This window comes from Chenopodium quinoa, unplaced genomic scaffold (genome assembly GCF_001683475.1).
Source record: "Chenopodium quinoa cultivar QQ74 unplaced genomic scaffold, ASM168347v1, whole genome shotgun sequence".
NCBI classification, from domain to species: domain Eukaryota; kingdom Viridiplantae; phylum Streptophyta; class Magnoliopsida; order Caryophyllales; family Amaranthaceae; genus Chenopodium; species Chenopodium quinoa.
The window spans coordinates 6,745,071-6,757,911 of NW_018745410.1; the positions used below are offsets into that span (position 1 = coordinate 6,745,071).

A 12,841-nucleotide genomic window follows, 5' to 3' on the forward strand; every position below is an offset into this window, starting at 1 on the left:
TAGTCGCTAGATAGCTTGCTTAGACTCTCTTACATGAGGTCCATCAGTTGTTGTTTCACGAGATCATCGATCTTAAGTGTAAGGAGCTTCAGTGCCTCAGTCACGGTAACCAGTTGGTTCCTAAGCTCATTGACTTCTTCTTGTGTTGCCATTATGGTCTTAGCTTTCCTCTTACGAGCTATGGGTTTGTCGAAAAGTTGGACTTGTATGAAAAGGTTATCTTTGATTAACCGTCCTTCCTTTCTTGACCACGCGCTGTAATTTAAACCATTTTGCGTTTTAATCACCTGACTTAAATCGACTTAACTTTACGGTTTTTAAAAAAGGAGAAAAAAAAATGGGTGCATATTTTTTCCAAAAATAATGTAAATATTTTTAGGGAACTAAGTATAGTTTTTAAATTGGAGGATTAATATCCGACTTACCCCACTAAAAAAATGAAGAAAAAAACGCGCATACAAGACTCTCTTAGACATGGTCAAAGTGTGTGTATTGGTGTGTGTGTTGAGTGTAAGTGACATGCTTGGACTCTTGTGTAAGATCATGGGACTTAGTGCCTAAACTCGATTAATGACTCAACCAAGTATTATTGACAGCGAAAATTAACCGAATTAATTAGCAAACTGGTTAATTAGACACTAGGTGATGACTCGACCAATAATTCAAACTGTCGGCAAAACGAAAGGACTAGCGTCGCACTGTGTAGTGTAGCGCCAGACCATAGAGCTGTTGCCAGGTGCCACACTCCACAGAGTGGCGCTACAGTCCAGACTTTGGCGCCAATGCTGAAGCTTCAATCTGGGACTGTTTTCGGTGATATTAATCAACAGGGGTATGCCTAAAGTCGTACTAAGTCAATTCTAATTAAAATATTAGACTTTATTTACTCAAATTAATTAATTAATTAGGCAAAGTTCTTTAAGTCATTAATTTATTTAATCTCAACTCAAGTCAAACAAACGGTTATAAAACATATATATGCAAAACAAATAATGCACAATTAATCAAGTAGGCACAATATGATGCAATGAGTTTGCAACCTAACTATGGCTCTAGTTTTCTAAAGTTCGGGATATGGTTTAGTCAATAGAGGGTCCATGGTTAATTGTCCGGATGCACCGCGCGGAAGCCTAACCGTGAAGGGTTGGCGCGAGTGGATGGGACACTGCGAGTTTTAGAAAAACTCGCTTCCATGGTTTGGTGAATTCAACATTCTCGGATGTACCCTTTGTTGCTCAGAGCGTTCAATCAGGTAGATGGAGCATGAATTCCCAGAGGGTTATGTCCATATGTAGAACACATATGGGTTTCAGAAAGGTGAGAAAAACTCAATCAGGAAGTAGGATCGAGCAAACAATACGAAAAACTGGTCGAAATTAGAACACATATTTCTTGCTCGGTATTGGAAGAATTTGCGCCAGCAAACAGAGCTTGGCGCCAAGTTTTAGCTATAGCGCCTGGCGCCAATGCTGGCGTCTGGCGCTACAGTTAAAATTATGGCGCCAATGCTTTGGTTGCTGACCCTAATTCCTACATGCCTCAACAGCTTTCTGTGCTCTATAAAATTTTCCAGTTTTGTGCAGTGTTATTTCGGTCCTAGTTGTGAAAGATATTTCTCAAATTTCCTACGTGTAAAATCCTATGTTTTTAACTCATTACGGATGGTCTTTTCAATGAGATCTTTTTTATGCATATGACAATAATGTTAATCAAAATTACGCACATGAAATACTTAGAACGTTTCGAGTCTCATCCACTCATTCTAAATCATTGCCGAAACAAATTCAGGAATTAAAATAGAAATCCTTCCCAGCGGAGTTGCCAAAAACTGTAGGGAATATTTCAAGCGTTAATCCCCTAGCCTAAACCCCACTGTGATCATACACTAAAGTATGGTGGCGTCCAAAGGGAAAGAAGATAGAGCAAAAGAGTCGCCAACAAGTTTTTTAGAAACTTTTAAACCGTTCACAGGGTGAAGGTTACACCCCTTAACGATCCAAGAGATCTTCAACTCCATAAGGTCTTGAACCAAATAGCGTCCGAAGATGAAGGTACAAATCCAACCTAAAAGAGATTGAACCTGCCCTAATAATAGGCCTCTACTTTATTCTGATCGTATTCATGTGCGCTTTTTAACTAACATGCAATCAATAGGTTTAACCCTAAACCTGTTTATCTATGTTGGTTGAATTTAATGCACAAATAAGCTATTATTGGTGATCACTTGAATTATAATCACATTAACCCTAACAAGATTATTAATTATCTCATTGAGCGTGATTACAAGTACAAATTCCCTTTAAACATGCATAAAAAGGTGATTAAGCAATAACAATAAATATATCATCAAGCAACATAATAATAATCATAAATAATAAAATTATAATCATAACAATCATAATTAAAAATAATCATCATAACAATAATTATAACAATTATAATCATAAATCATGTTAAAGCATAATAATAGCAAAATCCTAGGCATGATACTAACAAGATTTATAAAAAACCCTAGCATGTCACTAAGCAATAAAAATTCAAAGCTTTAACCCTAACATGATACTAACAAATATAAATATTAGGAAGAACATAAAAGGCATCATACTAATCATACTTGACATTAAAGTTACCCTAGACATGATACTAGGAATAAAAATAACAATCTAAGCATGAACTCTATATCATAACATCAATAAAAACCATTTAAGTACTTACTTTGATGCCTCGTACCTCTTTCTAATAACAAAATACACACGTTAGTAACTTCAAGGAAAATAATAAACAAAACAACTAAATTAAATAATTGAAATAGAGATTTGGGACAAACCCTCAGAAATTAAACCTTTCACGTCTAGAGCGAAGGCAACTTCGAGTATGGCTAGGTGTTTCTAGATCTAATGAATGCGGAATTTTTATATTTGAGAGAAGCTAGTTTAGAAAAGAGAGAGAGAGAGAGTAATCAAGAGAATCTTGATTAGAGTTGGTGAATTAAAACGGAGTTTTTACGACGTTATTTACAAAGAAAATCAGCCAAAAGATAAAATATCAAAACAGAGTTCTGGCGCACGTAAAACCTGATCATCGCCAACGCTGGCTATTGGCGCCAGGCGCCAAGCGCTACAGCTGGCGTTTAGCGCTGATCTGAAAAATCACGCGTTTTCTTAAAATCAAATAAAAATTGTCGTACAGGAGGATAAAATTGTATTTCCCTCAAAAATGCTCTTTGATTATCAATGCTAATTTAATTAGGAATGAAAAGAATCTTCTAGAAGAATCTAGAAGACTAAAACCATTCCTAATTGCATTAGGAATGATAATTCTATATTAGGTCCCCCTTTATATCATTGGGCCGCATATAAGGCTCAAAACGGGCCCAGTTTAGTAAATTGGCCATAACTTCCTCAATATTCATCGGAATTGGGCTTATACTATATCGTTGAAAACCTCTTGTCAAGCCCCATCCAATTACACTACTATTGGACTCATATCATGGACGAATTAAATTGGATTGGCTATTTTCTTAAAATTAAGTTTTCAAAAACAGAGAGAAGAAAAAAAGAAATTAAAACTATCCGCAACACTAAAGTTTCCACACTTTCACTTCATTCGATTATGATTCGACGAGAAAGGTGTTCATCACTAGGTTTGGTTTTGGGGAGACACAAATGGGTGTCTACACCGGAACTCGTACAAAACCTATAACCATGAAGATAAAACAAGTAAAGGAGAAAAGAGTAGAAAAACCAACAGAATGCACAAAAGCTATAAAATAAGAGCGGTAAGGTAAAACCAAGAGCAAATGCATAAAACTAAACATTTATTAAGAAAGAAAGCTATGAAAAGAAAGTAAAAACAAACTAAATGCTCATCAAATGGGTGTCATTTATGACACCCATCAAATTCCCCCAAGCTTACCTTTTGCTCGTCCTCGAGCAAAATATAACCAAGGGAGCACTACAACAAATCGACTTTTATGCCACGAGAGAAATCGTGGCACAAGTTTAAAATTCCCGTGGCTATGCAGTTTAGCCACGGGAATTATGAAATTTACTCTCGAGGCACAAGAGGCCGAGGCAAGAAATTTGCCATGGGAAAAAGGATGTCGAGGCTAATTTTGAAATTTATGCCACGGGTATTCACGTGGCAAAAGATACTCACGAGGCTAACTAATTTGCTACAAAATTATAATGTGGCTAATAAACTTGCTAACCACAGATATTACCGTTGCTAATATGCTTGTTTGCCACAAAATATAACTGACCTTGTATAGCCGATCTTTGTCGCGCCTCATGTGGCCAAAAAATTTAAATGTCAGATATAGGTTAAATAAGTCAAATTTGATATTTTTTGAGATCAATATATAAATTTCGTAACACATAATAAATTTGGAGGATGTTTAATATCCATACAAACAAATATATATCCGAAATTAGTAAGATTCAGTACTATTCACTTACACGCACGAAAACAGGGAAAAAAAAAGAGTTATGCCCTCATATCCTTTTACTGAAGTAAAATAAAAATATTTACATTATATGTAATTTGATAAAAATAAATAGTAGTAAAACTTGTGCTTTGCAGTTTCCTTTTTACCTACAAGAACGAAAAATAAAAAAGAATTAGTTACAAAAATTATTATATAAGCCTAATAAAATAAACTATATATTATAATTTTTATAAAGAATTTAACCAACATAACCCAACTTTAATGAACATTGCATAAGAAAGAAATGCCACATTTGACTAAAAAATAGGAAACTGAACAATGTGAAGTACACCACAAACTGATAAAATAAACACATATAATATGCATCAAAGCTTTTCAAGTACAGATTGTGCATCAAACTTGTCTAATAAAGCAGCGCATGAAAATCATTCCTAATGAGCCCTTTGATTCTAGCAACTTTGACCCTCTTAAGCAGTTAAGCATACACTTCATTTCGATAAATATAGAAGATGAAAGTTGAAAATGCACTTGACAGGTGAAACAGATTCTGATCAACCCTAACGTCCTCCTACCCCAAATTGCTCATAAAATACCTCTAACTCTAGTCATTCCCTAGTCCACCACCTAGTCTGCAAGGTCTCCAGTTAAAAACAGTCCAAACATATGCATAAGTATAAAGCTGCTCACTTCAAACATATTTACATAGAGAATCCCGTCTAGGTATGGAGTGTGTGCATCGAACTGGCATGTCCAATAAACTATCAAAAGCATAAAATTTTCAGTCATGCATAGTACCTGACCTAGTGAGTTTCGTAGCTTGCCTTCCAATTCTTCAATAATTTTTCCCATGTCACAAGGATGACCTTTAGCCACTGACAGTTGCATACTCATCTACACCATGAAAAGAAAACTTACGTACAAACCTAGGAAAAGGGTTTAAGCAAGTGAAAATTATGTGGTATTCTAGTAGTTGCCCCAGTTATCAAAGGGAAACACATTGTAAAGTTGAGTTTAGAATGGTCACAGTTTTTGAGTGCAGAACACGTACTTGTCTTCTAATAGATCTAGATAATCTAAATGTCCCGCACGCAGGAGTCACTATTTGTAGTCAAAGATAGCATGACAGTGTTGATTAAACAGTACGTTGCAGTTCCTTCGTCCTAAGGTCGCACCTATATTATCATTGAAATAATTTGGTGCTTGATGAGTAAAATGACATCGAGAAACATCTAAGGGATAAGAAAAATGTTAAAACAAAATGAGGTTGCATAGAATTGTACTCCCTCCGTCTCCGAAAGAACGACCCTTTTGTGTTGATTTCGTGGGTATTAAGAAAGTTAAATAAAATGAAGTAAAATTATATTGAAAAGTTAAATTTACATGGGGTTTAAAAAAAAGAGAGAGAAAGTAATAAAAATACATTGAAAAACAAAATTTTATATGGGAAGGTAATTTTGCACAAATACTGTTGCAAATTGATGAATATTTTAATGCAAATGGCATGATCACTTTGGGACTAAAATTTGGCCATAAGGGTCGAACTTTTGGGGAGGGAGGGAGTAGTTAATGAGTAGAAGATCAATAGTCTGTAGACATACCTCAATAACATGGATGTCATCCCACTGTCCTTCATGCAATTAAGCTCTTCGCCCATAACCAGACTTTGAACCATCTAATAAACAGAATGAGTCCACAGGGCAGTCAAATATTAAAACTGGTATGCATTATGCAGCAACCACCATAAATTATGATTCTCTTAACTAATGTCAGTTAGAGTATCACAAGTTCCAAATTAGAACAATGAATACTTAATGAAAGGATAAATTAAAACTAGTTACATTATACTAGTGATACAACTGATTGCATATTCTAGCCACGTTATCATCAATTAATAAAATCCTTAGCTAATCCACTAAATTCCAGCAACATTTCCTCAATCATGGTTAGTCACTTTAGACAATGAGCATTCCCCGGCCCTTTATGTACATAGCAATTAAGCATAGCAGTATTTATCAAGCCAACTTAGCTCATTAATGCAATACCATGGAAATTATAAACATAGAATAAAAAATAAATAAATAAATAAAAAACTATACAACATTGCACCTATCATAAGCAGCATTGCAGCTATACAAGGTATGCTCAAAGTTTGAATCAGCTGGTAGAATTTTTGTGAGAGAGGCACAATTTGATCATACTTCTGAATTTTGATCAATAGCATTATGTCTTATAAGCAAAGTCAACTAAAATGACCCAAATGAATCAACTAATACAAATAGTCAAATAATACAAATGAAACAACAAAGACACCACCCCTTTTAAAAAGAAGTTAAATATCCAACCTAATTTTTACAACCAACCTCCCTCTTCCTGAGTGCAAACCTTCCCTCTCCCCCTACACACCTGCCCCCCTACCCTGCCTGCACACTACCTCATTCCCTGCCTGCGCATTACTCCCCTCCTCACCTGCCCCCTTACTTGATCACTACCCCCTCACCTTGTGGCACACCTGCCCTATCCCTGCTTACACACCATTCCCCTGCTTGCACACTTAACTTATCCCCAACCTGCACTCTAATCCCATCCCTGACTATCCCCATCCCTACACACTGCCCCCTTCCCTAGCAACACACATGCACTCTCCCCGTTTTAACACACACCCCTTACCTGCTTGCACTCTTACTTCTTACCCTATCTGCATATTGTTCCCCTCCCTTCCTGATCCCGTCCCTGCACACTGGCTTCCTTAGCCTATCTATTAGAATGAAAAGACTAACAAATTATATAGTTAATCAAATTTACACATAGTTAATATATATGAGAAAACTAAAGAATTCAGTCACAAATTTGACAGAATAACCATAAAGTCTAGAAAACAATTTGACACTCGTAATTAATTAAAATAGAGTCTTCACTATTAATTATTTAGCCAAAAAATAGCAGCACATGCAAACAATAATCAGAAGATTAAAAAGATTCTACACAAAAATTTAATCGAAGTAATTATTATTTGGCAAAATCGAATTACGCTAACATAGAGTACAAAATTATTAATATTAAACAACACGAATTTGGGGATGAAGCTACCATACGATGTTGAAGCATAAGATCGCAAAAATAAAATGGAAATTGCTGAAAACAACTCTATTTAAGTATAGCAACTACAATCAACATTGATACATTAATTAAAACCCTAGATATAAGAAAAACGAAGAATTAATTCATGTTTAACTAATCTAATTTTGAAATTTTGTCGAAGAATTGATCTTATTGTGCGAGCGTTGGTTGAATTGGGAATCAGGGATCGTTCGAACGGTTTCTAACTTTCTGGAAACAAGGTTTTTGAATTTAATTTTTTCCTTTTATTATGGAAACAAGTAGTTGTACTTTTTTTTTTCTGTTATACTTTTTTTTTTTTGAATAGTTATACTTTTATACAACTAGTTTGAGCTCCGTATGTAATTTTAGGATATAAGTTTTTTTTACACAAAATAAGGTCAAATAGTATGTACATTATACTTCATATAAAAAATCAATATAATGAACAAATGTCCATTTTAATTATTTTTTACAATTAGAATTCAATACTTTGTAGTTTGTACTTCGTATAAGTTAATGTTCATGTTAATCTGGAATAAATTATTTGAAATCATGGAAAAATATTTTACAATTATAGTAGTAAATAAATAATCATATTTCATATTATATTTTGCCGAAAACAACAAAATTCATCAATTTTAATTGTACGTATAATTTACCATTTTACATACTCATCAATTCTAATATACTTATAAATTGATTAAAAATACTATTAATTGTAATCATTGTATGTCATTTTATAGAATATTTATAGATAATATGTATCTTGTGATTAAATTTAATTGTGCATATAATAATTTCATTAAATTATTGAGAACATTAGTCTTTCCTTAAAATGAATATTATTGGTTTATGTTAATATATGTATGCATGCTACAAAAATTAATTTTAACATGGCACAAATATGATTTCAATGTCACGGTGAAAAAATTATCCTTGGTGAAAGTGTTATATTTTGCAGCATAAATAAGATTAGTCGTAGCATAAGTGTAAGTTTAGCACGGAAATATAATCATCGTGGCATAAGTGTTTATTTACCACAGGAAAAAATTTATAGTCGTGGCACAAGTTTCAATTTGCCACGAATATTTTTCTCTCGTGGCATAATATTTCAATGGAGTTTTAAGTTTCTAGCTTAACTATATTTTTCCGTGGCAAGCTCAATTTATGCCACGAATTTTGTATCCCCGTGGCATAATTCGTGGCACAAGAGTCAATTTGTTGTAGTGGAGAAATGATGAGCTTATTAAAAAAATAAAAATAAAAAGAAGAGACAAGAATATACACTAACTCCCTTTCGCAGGAATCACGATCAATTTTACCAACTAAAGACAAACCATTTAAACCCCTAGATCGCCCTAGAGGACGACTAATGCTCTCGTAAAGGTTTCCTAAGAGATTAACCTTTAACTCTCGTAATAATACAAACAAGGAAAAGCATGAAGAAGAAACCAAAATACAAGAAAAGAAAACAAATGTTCATGAAAGGAATTTTCCAAATGTACAAACATAAATGAATGCAAATCTTTCTATACAAGTAAGGGAGTGCACGTTTTAAGATATCTAAGTTTGATTGAAACATAGGTCATGCTAAGCATAGAGAACTAATGGAACGCAATTCACTTTCATTTCAAAACATTTTAGCACATTCTCCCAATTAGCTTCAAATCTACCTTTAGTAAGCGTCTCTATAGTTCCTCGAAGGAACCGGAAAAACAAATAGATTTGAGGTTTCTCGACATCTTGACTTTTCATCCCCTCTCCTTAGGATTTAACTCATAATACCCTCCCTCTATATGTGACTCAACCTCTAGGTCAAAAGGTCTTTCCAAATGGTTGTAACGTAAAGGCAAAAAGGGTGAGGGTAGGCTAAAAATTTTAAAAATTTGGTGGTATCCCTAATAGTGAAGCAAAGAAGGCGTCTTTCATAGAATCACAATCAAGTAGTCACCAAACAAAAACAAACTAACACCCCCAAGCTTATTCAAAGTTGTACTCACAAACATATATACAAAAAACGTAAACGCTTCTCCCCCTAGCTTTAATGAAGCATTGTCCTCAATGCTTAGAAAGGGAGAATAATTTAGATTAAAATATTTTTTGAATTTTTCTCATTTTCACTTTTTTTTTTGTTGTTTTCATATTTTCAAAGCAATTTTCCTCGCCTCTTTTAACTATGGACGTCCTTTACAACTTTGCATTTATTATGTCCTTGCCTTTTTTTAACTTTGAACGGCTTTTTCCATCATTCATTTCCCATTATTCACAAAATATACACAAAACACAAGCTTGCTTACAAAAGGAACCAATATCCATACTTATATACCACAAACTTCCAAGAACATGATCATTTGCTTCACAAAAACAAAAAATGGAACAAAAAGAAACAAAAGGCTAAAAGTTCTAAATATGTGGCTTGAAAAGAAAGGAAAAGGCTCAAATGGTTAGCAAGAAGGCAAATGTAAACCAAATGAACTAAAAATAAAGAAGATTAACCTAGAAAAAGAAAAATTACCACCCCAAAAAGATGCCTTTGTCCTTTCTAAACGGTTCGGTCTCGTGTTTGAGAATTATGAGTCAAGATTCAAGATTAGGTCCGCAATAGTCAAGGATCTATGCCGCTCATGCAAGTAATTGAAGAAGACTTGAAAATCATGAAATCTCACAAGGTTGTAGCAAAAACTCACTATTAGCTTCAAATTCACCTAAAGGGAGCAATTGTAATTTTTTAAAAACAATAGAATCTGGCTTCAAGGTCCCAATAGTTCTAATCGACTAACTTAGCATACTTTATCCTAGAATCAACCAAACATACTCTCAAACCATACACACCATTACCATTTAAGAAGAAAAGCATTCAACTATACAAGTCTACAAGTATTATGTACAAAGCAAAAACAAAAAAAAAAAAGATACATTGCAAATTTTCCTTGATAGAAACAAAAATCATTTTAGAGTTTTTCAAGATATAGAACATGAAAAAGCATATACAAAGTGTAAGGAGGGTGATCCCATCGTAAGGGGTACTCTCCTTAAATGCCCTTGGCCACTTAATAGCCTAGGACTTTACACTTGTTAAGGTGTAGTAGGATTTGAATTCCTGACTGTTTAGGGGACCTTGAATTAGAATTGATTCTAACATCACGCTTTTTTATAAGAAACAAGTAGGAGTCGCCAATGGTTTTAGGAAAAACTCATAAACCTCGTTCATGCCTTTCTTCCATGTGGATTTCATGGAGTAATTATCACAAATCATAAGTTTACCCATGCCCAAATTGGACTATAAACCAGAAATGAGTTCGGGAGCGAGGGTACTAAGATAACGTTCCTTTTAGAGGGGAATCGTTATCCTAGCCCTAGTACGGCCTCTACTAGCTCTTCCTTTTTCATAATTTCATCACCAAACAATATATGTAACGCTATACCTAAAACTATGGTAGTTGATTTTATTTACAAGCATTAATTCACGTAGGAATTACATTTCAAAAGTCGTTATTCTTATTTAATAATATTCGTGAAAGAACAATAAATAAACAAGATTCGCCTTGGCTTAAGTGATCAACCAACAATTATTTAATTCAATTCTAGTCTTTATTTAATGCAAGATACTATGTGGAATTGATTAATTAATTATTTTAAAAGTGATCAAACAACACTAATTAATTAATTAAAGTCCTTTTAAACAAGAAAAATAAAGGTGATTTAACTAAGTGCTCGGGAATTCACCACTTCTCTTTTCTATAGCTCCGTTACTTATGGACACCTTTTTGTTGGGGTACCTACACCGTAGTAACAAAGTATCGAAAGGGTGAGTGTTTAAGACAAGAGGGCTAGGTTGCACAAGTTCACAAGTTATTTCGCAAGAGTTTTAGGTTAATTTTTTTCTGTTGAAGCCTCGGTTTAAGCTCGTATTTATAGAGAAGGATTAGGTTTAAGGTTTCGAGCTTTCAGCCACAGCATGTGTCGCGTGGACCAGATGAAGTTGCGCGCGGCATCCTAGCGCAAGTTATAGAGTTGCGATGCCATGTGTAGCGCGACTTTTTGTCTTGCGCGCGGCGTTATGTTAAGATTCGATTTTATATTTTTTGTCTAATTTCCGAATAATTACAAATCTTCCATAGCGCAACTCTGAAAGTTGCGCTGGGTGTCGCGCGCAACTGAATTAGTTGCGCGCTGCAGCCCAGTGCGACTTTGTGAGATGCGCGCGGCTTTTTCTGCGACACCACTAATTTTTAACCCAGGCACTCCTAAATCCGTCATTGTTAGGGTTTAAGCACGGGCTTAAGCCTAATTATGATCGGGTTTAGTTAATTGGACCTTTATTTTGGCTTTTCTTTAATTTGGGCTGGTCTTTTGTGTTTTTTGGCTTAACCAGGGATCCATAAATATTTTTCACTTTGATCTAACACAAAGATGGCTTTATTTATTGTCATTGCAATTTCTGTCGGGATAGGAGGCCAAAAGTAGATGTCTACAGTTAGCCCCCACATTGATCGAGTCTAGAATAGACGATGTTCAAAGTAGCTAGAAAATAAATTCGAGACTCATTCTGCAAAGTTCTCCAAGGATAGAAAATCTTTCCGTAATGTTTAAGGATGTCGAAACAATCCTTGGTTCGCTAAGTGTTTAAAACAAGTAGTTATTAAGGCTAGAAAAAGTCCTTCCTAGTCTTAGCGCGCTAAACAATCTAGATTGATCCTTTGCAATTATAGAACGCTCTTACAAGTAAAAGTATTCTGGGTGATGTCAGGTCATGAGAAGAGATCGGTTTTAAAAGAATAAAAGGGGAGGATTTCCTCTCAATCGTGTCATTATTGGTCTAAAGTCCCTCGATATGTCATTGAAACTTTAGCCTGATTTTAACAAAGTAAAAGATGAAAAAGGGGTTTTTGGTATTCGAGCCGTAAAGGTCCGGTATTTGAGCCAGGTCTGGTATTCGAGCCGGGTCCGGTATTCGAGCCGGACGTCCACAAGATAAAAATACATGTCTCGGGACTGGATGCATATATCAAAATTCAGTGAGAGGGAAGAAATTCAGCAACTCTCTCATCAGTATTGTCCTCAAGATGAGTACACGTGTCTTAGGACTGGGGGCACGTGACTACTTAAGCGCGACATCGTCTCGTCACTTGTTTATACAGGGGGTAGATTCGACACCCTAACTATCCGGTAAGTTAGTAAGCGCACTAACTACCGTATTTGCTCCAATTCAAGAAGTGCATGTTCCTGAAGGTTCGGCGTGCCTGTCAACTCGTTGAGCTAACTCCTATAGTAATTCTCTACCTATTAGTTCCA

General features: G+C 34.9%; 1 long non-coding RNA gene across 1 annotated transcript; it reads right to left on the bottom strand.

Annotated features, from left to right (window-relative positions):
- Positions 1 to 5,176: 5,176 nt before the first annotated feature.
- On the bottom strand, positions 5,177 to 6,179 carry LOC110713224. The gene is made up of 3 exons (XR_002509821.1): positions 6,046 to 6,179; positions 5,496 to 5,619; positions 5,177 to 5,338 (listed from the first exon to the last, which is right to left on the bottom strand). It is a non-coding gene; the product is annotated as an uncharacterized LOC110713224 (long non-coding RNA).
- Between the last annotated feature and the right edge of the window lie 6,662 nt (positions 6,180 to 12,841).